The sequence below is a fragment of the Solanum stenotomum genome, chromosome 6 (assembly GCF_019186545.1).
Source record: "Solanum stenotomum isolate F172 chromosome 6, ASM1918654v1, whole genome shotgun sequence".
Classification (NCBI taxonomy): domain Eukaryota; kingdom Viridiplantae; phylum Streptophyta; class Magnoliopsida; order Solanales; family Solanaceae; genus Solanum; species Solanum stenotomum.
In genome coordinates, this window is record NC_064287.1 from 57,715,717 (window position 1) to 57,723,040 (window position 7,324).

The following is a 7,324-nucleotide window of genomic DNA, read 5'->3' on the forward strand; positions in this document are numbered from 1 at the left end:
TAAATGTCAGCAAGGATCATAGGAGCTAAATTGTAGTACTTTCTTACAGGCCCGTAGCTTACTCCATTAAAAATAGCATGAGTAACCATTACTACACTTGGATGGATGGTGTAGTTTGGTCCTTGGGGAAACACCATTGTCCCAAGTAGACATATCGCAAAAGCGAGAGGGCGTGTTTCCTTCCATTTTTCTTCTGAAACGAACTCATCTTTAAACTTCTCATAAGCTCTTGCGCGTCCAAATCGATAATACAACTTCCGAAGTGGAATATTTGACCCGGGCAGCCTGTCCATCCATTCAGCTTTGACGAGTGACAATTTTTCTTTGATTTCGGCAAAATCCCATACTTTTGGAAAGAGAAGATCAGTATCGGGTTGGTGTTTCCTCTTGTTGCACATGCCAACACTCTCGTAACTAGCAAGAACTTCATCTATAGTTAGAGTCAACTCTACTTCCCCAAATTGAAATACCATGTTGTCGCTGTCCCAAAATCTCACCATCGTTCCAATCAAGTCGGGGTAAGCCACCATTTCCATTAATGACGGGAGATGGCCTATATGTCTTTGAACTTTCTTTTTATCTTCCTTGTTCATGAATTTCCACCAAACTTGGAGGTAAGGATCAGGAATAGTCACCATTCGGGTTCTCAACGGCTCAAACGTCGGATTCATCCCACAAGAAAAACAGACAAAAGTAATTAAACCCCCACCCCCACTTGATAATTGATTTGTTTAAAAATGACATACACATCCTTCAATTAAAACATATAAGTATGATTGTCTTTTTATTGGCAAATGGGCCAAATAGACACAAGGTGGGCTTCTAATGGGCCCAACACGCCTTGGGTGTTGGGTCGACCTAGTTCAAAATGCGCTAAAAATTGGGATTTGGTTTCGCTCTACAATAGTTGACTAAGAGTGGCTTTGAAAGACCGGAAACCCAAGTGGACAACTTAGGCTGGAATTCACGACAACCATTGGACGCATGACGTACCAATAAATTGCCGATCCTTCCGAAAAAGGGTTGAGTATAAAAAGTCCGGCTGCGATTATGCAGAAACCGTCCTTAATATACTATAATATAATAAGAAGATGTCATGAAATGCAATGACAGTTATATTAATTTAAACACGTTGAGAGCAGATAAACAATTTAGCAATTAATACAATTAGTCAAACAAGTAAAATCTTATGGTTAGAACTTAATTAAATCCCCAGCAGAGTCGCCATTTCTGTTGTGTCGTAATTTTTCTATCTTTGGAAAAATCACATTTTGAAATTTCTAAATATAAAACAATTTGAGAAAAATACTTAGAAAAGAGTCACCACTTAATTTTTTAAAGAAATCAAGAAAAACTTATGATTTTCAAAGATCTAAACATAAAAAATCATTTGAAAATACCAAAAAGGGTTCGGGGTTCAATTTACACATCGAGAAGGGTTTAAGCATTCGAAGTGTCCGCTAACATGCGGTTGACCTGCGACTTGACTAAAACATATTTGACTATTTTTAGAAGAAAATAAAATAAAATAAAATAATAATAATAACATAAAAAATAATAACTTATAATATATTTGATTAAGAAAATAATTAAATAAATGACGCATTTATTTTATTTTATGGAGAAAATACCTAAATAAAGCATTTGAATTAAAATACATATGGATAGAATTTTAACAAAACTAGATTAATTATTTTTTTTATTTGACACATTTTTGAAATAACAATTTAAGCCAAATAGATTAATTTAAGCATGACAACCATTTTAAATTAATTGGAGAATAAAAGTTTTGACTAACATTTTAAAGTTTATTTGAGAAAAATATTTTAACTTAAAACAAATTTAAAATGAGTAAAAAATAAAAATAAAAAATGATTTAGTGAAGGCATTAAAGAACATATATTTTAAGCACAAACGGTTTGACCTGATTAAAGATATTAAATTTTGACCAATATACTTGATAAATAAAATAAATAACTACAAGAAAATGCATTAAAATTAAACCAACACAAAAAAAAATAACTCATCTTTTGGGGGATTTAATCAAGTTAATTAAATATTCAAAGAGTTAAAATTAAAGCATTCAAACAAGATAATAATTCAATGTTTAAGGCCAAAAATGTCCAAAGAGGACTGTTTTAAGGCCCAAAGGTCAGGTTCTATTTGCCTGAACTGACTTTGGACCCTTCAGTTGCTGATCGTCTTGGGTTTTGACCCATTTTTCGTGTATATCGGACTGTATACTGAGGGTATACAATCTATTTTGACCCCTGCAACTCGCATTTCACTTTTCTGCCCTGTATATCATGTGTACAATTGTTGTATAGCAGTGTATACTGCTGTATACAGCAGGTATACAGCTATTTTCAGAGCTTTTGGAGGCTTGCAAATTAAATTTCCAGCCCACGTTCATCGACCTCAACCTGTACGTCAATCTCGCAACTTGCCAAAGGGCTGACTCGAGTAAGAAGAGCAAATTTGGGCCTTTACGGCCCAAATCGGTATGCAAACGGAAATAGAGAAGTCCGTGAGGACCCAAGGCAGATTCACACATAGAAAACAACAAAAACAAGATAAGAATTAGTGATGGAGGACACTTTAAATCTATGCAATACCATCGAGATATGTGAGAAAGAAATAAGACAAAATAGGCATGTGATTAGTTCGCTACCAATGTTATGCAAATATGACAAAGGAATGCATGCAATACTTAATGCACTTTCGTTTAAATTAAACTAACTTCACATAATAAGATGAAACACCAAATGGTAGTGAATAACTAAAAAATAAAACTAACAGTGATTAAACAAAGTAGACTTATACATGAATAATGATGAGGAAGCAATTATCAGTAAAGAAAAAAAAAGGACTATCGGAATTATCCTCTATCTAATACTGTTACAGGAAGGATTAAAAATTATCAAGAACAAAATTAGATCAGTCTTATAATTAGCAAGTAATGGGATAGACTCCCAATATGGAATGGAATCATTTCAACAAGATGTCCTCACAATATTATTTACCAAAATCTCGACAATAAACATTAATATAAACTAAGAAACTAGATCAAACAAATCCCATACCCAAAGACTACCAAAACTTGACAGACATACATTCAAACTTTACAAGGCAACATGGATAATATACACTTGAAATTTAAAGCATCTTTAGGAAAACTTTACTAATGCAAACCACAGATAATCATGTAAATGGTATGCGCAATAAAAATGAGCAGGCATGACTCGAGTTGGGAACAAAATATAATTTCCAAATGCCAACATTCTGGGCAGCAGCTTATTGCTCGTCCTAACCCTTCATTTAGAAAAGAAAATAAGAGGAAAACAAAGTGTAACTACTCAAGAGAAGCTACAAATAACAAACTTGAAAGCTAACACCTACGCAAGATAGAAGTCTTCAAAATAGTAAGCCGTAGAGAAACTAAGCAAATATTACCAGCTCATAAGAGGCGAGATGGAACAAGTAAGGATACAATATAAAGGAAAAGAATCTCACACGCTTTAGATATGCAGAAACTATACCATGAGGTGATTATCTCACCCGAACACAACAAAATACCATAGATAAGAACATTTACCACAGACGACTAGAAAGATCCATTTCTTTTATTTATTTATTTTTATTTATTTTTTGCATTCCACTAAAGCCGAAAATGAGGTAATACAACATAAAATAATTGAACCGTGGAGAATTCATAGTCAAACATGAAGAGATCGAACATGCTCGGAGATAACACTAAACCAACTCTAAACAGAATTTATACATAAATCTTATATAGAAAGAAAGGATGTTACTAGCTAAAACTCATTTAGCCAAATCCTAACATATACCAAAACGAAGTTAAGGTATAAACGGAACACAAGATACAACCAATAACACATCATAAACAGAATAACATAGAAGAACTGGATTTAAATGAAGCCAAGAAAGGATTTACCTCTTTCCGGGCAGCGAACTGAGACCAATACGAGCCTAAGAACAACCTCAACACCAACTTCAAACCTCGAGTGATAAAATCAAAATATCCAAACCAATTTTAGCCGAAGACCCTTTTAGAACCTAGAACTAAAATGCATTCAAAATTTCTCAAGCGTAAAGTCAATTGTTCCCGAAAATTTTTTCTCCCTTTTTTGCCCCCTTACAGTGAATAATATATATAGCCAAGAAATTAAGGCAGATTTAGGGGGAAATCCGTTGGATTTTTTAAAGAAAAATTTGAAATTTTCGTTGCTCCTTTCCGAGACCAACAGTAAAAGGCATGGGAGTCTTTCTCTGCTCTGAGACTCCGCGAAAGGGGGAAAAGGAGACGTGAGAGTGGTTGGATTGCAGGCGAGGAGGACGACTTTTCTCCAGATTTGCCGGACTGATGCGACTGATTACTGCTGGATTGCTGGAGGTTCTGGGTTTTGATTTTTTGCTAGAGAAAGAAGAAGAAAAACGTACAGGGGTCATATGGGTCTGTTTTGGTGCTGCTGTTGGAATGGGTTTCTATTGGAGTTGAATTGGGCTGGGATTTGTATAAAAGAAGTGGGCTGAAAGTTGGGAATGTTGGGTCAAGGTTTGGTCTTAAAATTGGAAGAAAGTGGACTATGGAAGTTGGCAAAATGCAGCTTAAATTGCAATTAAAAAAAATGGCCAAATGAATTTCAATTGTAGCCAATCAAATTAAGAACTTAGTCGAATTGATTAAATTAGTGAATTCAACTAATAATTAAATATGACGAATTAATAGAATTAATTAATGAGCTTCTTAATCTTAACGAAATAAAATAATCAACTCAAATATAAACTAAATNGAATCTGTGAAGTCGTGCATGTAGAGTCCTAGTTATCGGTGTGAAGCGCACCACATTTATAATTAAGAGGCTGCAACATTTAGGAACTATCTCACTTCTTTCACACTCATTTCGTGCGTAGAGTTTGATCTCTAAAAGTTTCCCTCTATTCGTGCTTGCGCATGTTTCAGATAACCATGCCTCCACGAAGAGCAGTCAGGGGTCGTCCAGCTAAGAGAAATGTTGAGGAACAAGAGTTACCCAATGCACCTGAAGTGCAACCTCAAAGGAAGTGACCAATGTTGAGTTTAGAGAGGCAATTAGGATGCTGAGTCAAGCTGTGACTAACCAGGTTGGTCAGCCAAGAGGAGCTTGACAAAAAGGGGCTGACACTTCAAGGATTCGTGAGTTCTTGAGGATGAACCCTCCAAGTTTCACTGGTTCGAGCACTGCAGAGAATCCAGAGAACTTCATTGAGGAACTGAAAAAGGTGTTCAATGTGATGCATGTTGCTGATACTGAGAGAGTTGAGCTAGCTGCATATCAGATGAAGAATGTTGCTAGGACTTGGTTTGATCAGTGGAAAGGGGGTAGAACTGAGGATGCACCACCTGCGAGTTGGGCATGTTTTGAAGAGGCTTTCTTGGGGAGTTTCTTTCTCCGGGAACTGAAAGAGGTCAAGGTACGTGAGTTCCTCACACTTAAGCAAGATTCTTTGAGTGTGCATGAGTATGGGTTGAAATTCACCCAACTGTCTCGCTATGCTCCTGAAATGGTTGCGGACATGAGGGGTAGGATGAGTTTGTTTGTTGTTGGTTTAGGTCATCTATCGAGTAAAGAGGGCTGGGCAGCAATGCTTATTGGGAACATGGACATTTTGAGGTTGATGGTCTATGTGCAGCAGGTAGAGGAAGAGAAGCTGAGAGATAGAGAGGAGTTTAAAAACAAGAGGGCTAAGACAGGAAATGAGTCCGAGCAGCAGAAGAGTAATGCCAACCGGTCGTCTTTCCAACAGAAGCAAAAGGGACCTGCTCCATCATCTGTTAGTGCACCTGCACCTAAGAGTAAGGGTGAGTACTATGGTCAGAATTCTAGAGCTAAGCCTGTCTATTCTCAGGGCAGTGTGGCACAAAGGGGTAGTAAGCCTCTTGCCTGCACCAAGTGTGGTAGGAACCATTCAGGTGTTTGTCGTGAGGGCTCCACTGGTTGTTTCAAGTGTGGTTAGAGTGGGCATTTCATACGAAAGTGTCCAAAGAACAAGCAGGGTAATGGGGGCAATAGAGCCCAGTTTTCTTCAATCGCTCTACTAAATAGGACTGCATCTAGATGAGTTATTTCTGGTACTGGCGGAGGAACAAACCGCTTGTATGCTCTTAATAATCACCAAGAGCAAGAGTATTCTTCGCCAGATGTTGTCACTGGTATGATTCAAGTCTTTGACTTTACTGTTTATGCTTTGTTAGACCCAGGAGCGAGTTTGTCTTTTGTAACTCCTTATGTTGCTATTAATTTTGATGTTATTCCTGAGAAACTTAGTGAACCATTCAGTGTTTCCACACCTGTTGGTGAGTCTATTCTAGCAGAGAGAGTCTATCGCGATTGTCCCATTTCCGTCAATCACAAGAGTACCATGGCTGATTTAATTGAGTTAGACATGGTAGACTTTGATGTCATTCTTGGTATGGACTGGCTTCATGCCTGTTATGCCTCAGTTGATTGTAGAACTCGAGTAGTCAAGTTTCAGTTTCCAAATGAGCCAATCTTAGAGTGGAAAAGCAATTCAGCAGTGCCTAAGGGTCGTTTCATTTCGTACCTTAAGGCAGAGAAGTTAGTTTCTAAGGGGTGTATCTATCACTTAGTCCGAGTTAATGACTCAAGTGTTGTCAGTTTCAGTAGTGAATGAGTTTCCAGAAGTCTTTCCAGATGATCTTCCCGGAGCCCCTCCTGAGAGAGAGATAGACTTTGGTATAGATCTTGTTCCAGATACTCTACCTATATTTATTCCGCCATATAGAATGGCACCAGCAGAGTTGAAAGAGCTCAAAGAACAGTTGAAAGACCTTTTAGAGAAAGGCTTTATTCGACCAAGTGTCTCGCCTTGGGGTGATCCGATCCTGTTTGTAAGAAAGAAAGATGATTCCCTTAGGATGTGTATAGACTACTGTCAATTGAACAAGGTTACCATCGCGTCACGGACCCATTTTTGTATTTTGATTTTTCGGTCTTTTCTCATGTTTAGCTATCTAAAATCACTCCTAAGCAACATGAGATCTTTCCAATCACAAATCTTAATCCTTGAATCCAGAATTCAATTCAAGGATCAGTTAAGAGTCAAGCCAAGAGCAGTTAAGGTCAAAGTCAAGAGAAGTCGAGAGTCAAGTTAAGATAAGTTCTTAAAGTTGTCAAAAGTTTTTCACAAATGTTTTAACTTTGTTTTAAGACTTTAGTTTTGAGTTCAGTAAAGATGTAAAGTTGAAGATCTTCTCTTCAAAGAAGTATATGTGGACTATGTATTCCCAAAGAGATTTAAA

General features: G+C 37.0%; 1 pseudogene; it reads left to right on the forward strand.

The window, feature by feature from the left end:
• The first annotated feature begins 5,565 nt into the window (after positions 1-5,565).
• The window catches only part of LOC125868976 (uncharacterized), a 7,406-nt pseudogene continuing 5,647 nt past the window's right edge, over positions 5,566-7,324 (forward strand).